Source organism: Hoplias malabaricus, chromosome 6 (genome assembly GCF_029633855.1).
Source record: "Hoplias malabaricus isolate fHopMal1 chromosome 6, fHopMal1.hap1, whole genome shotgun sequence".
NCBI classification, from domain to species: domain Eukaryota; kingdom Metazoa; phylum Chordata; class Actinopteri; order Characiformes; family Erythrinidae; genus Hoplias; species Hoplias malabaricus.
In genome coordinates this window covers 21,205,522-21,206,877 of record NC_089805.1, presented here as the reverse complement: position 1 = coordinate 21,206,877, position 1,356 = coordinate 21,205,522, and the positions used below count along the sequence as shown (strand labels likewise).

Here is a 1,356-nt window from a genome sequence, read left to right as displayed (position 1 = left end):
ACATGGATATAAGAAATAGGATTACCTCTAGATTGCTTTTGTCATGGAAGCAGAGTGTCGAAGCTGAAGACAGCCTCCCCTAAACAGCCATGATGCCAAGCCTTTCCTGGCAGAGTTTCCCAAGTGCACTACAAGCTTAACGAACCAGTGAGAAGATATTTTGGTGTCCATAACCCTGCCTGGGCAGGAAAGTAGCAGAGCTGTTCAGCGTAAGGGTGCTGGGCCCATGACCACCAGATGGAAGGAATGATTACATCCTGTGCTAAAATCTGGGTGCGTTGTGAGCAGAATACTTTGGGACACGTGAGGATTGTCAGATGCAGTCCTTTGTATTTGACCGCAGAATGCAAAGGCAAGATAGGCAAGGAGAATCAATAAAAGGAGCTTTTTCCAAGTTCCAGTGACCTAGTGGATAAGGCACTGGCCTCCTAAGCCAGGGATTGTGGGTTCGAGTCCCATCTAGGGTGTATGGCTAGCAGAGTGGCGCAGCGGAAGCGTGCTGGGCCCATAACCCAGAGGTCGATGGATCGAAACCATCCTCTGCTAATAATGAAGAAAACAAAACCCAACAACCTTGTGCGGTTCATTTTCGGACACTAGGCAGCACAAGGAGGCCAAGCTCTCTTGCTAGGACCTTCTCTCTCACATCAGTGAAAAGACAGGCCTAAACAACGCAATCTTTATATGAGGGGGCACCCAGATTTGAACTGGGAACCTCTTGATCTGCAGTCAAATGCTCTACCACTGAGCTATACCCCCTGCTGCCAGAGGTTGGGAAGAAATTCTAGAAAACCAACAAGCCAAAGAGACAATCCATAAGATAACACCACTTCCGATGTCAAGAGCATCTGAACTGTTTTCACAGAGAGGCACCCAAACATGAAATGGGGATCTTTTCAACCACCGCCAAAAGCTTTTTCATTTCGGTCTGTAGGAATGGAACACACATTCGCATCAGAAGTGCTTTACGCCATAAGCATTGATGTCTTGGAAGCGCTGTGTTTCAATCATAATCAAGTATGAAAAGTTCAACAGCGGAAACATGGATATAAGAAATAGGACTACCTTTAGATTGCTTTTGTCATGGAAGCAGAGTGTCGAAGCTGAAGACAGCCTCCCCTAAACAGCCATGATGCCAAGCCTTTCTTGGCAGAGTTTCCCAAGTGCACTACAAGCTTAACGAACCAGTGAGAAGATATTTTGGTGTCCATAACCCTGCCTGGGCAGGAAAGTAGCAGAGCTGTTCAGCGTAAGGGTGCTGGGCAAATAACCTCCAGATGGAAGGAATGATTACATCCTGTGCTAAAATCTGGGTGCGTTGTGAGCAGAATACTTTGGGACACGTGAGGATTGTCA

The 1,356-nt window shown here is 46.9% G+C and overlaps 1 non-coding gene across 1 annotated transcript; it reads right to left on the bottom strand.

Moving 5' to 3' along the window:
- Positions 1–687: 687 nt before the first annotated feature.
- Positions 688–759, bottom strand: trnac-gca (transfer RNA cysteine (anticodon GCA)). Its single transcript has one exon. It is a non-coding gene; the product is annotated as a tRNA-Cys (tRNA).
- Positions 760–1,356: the final 597 nt, after the last annotated feature.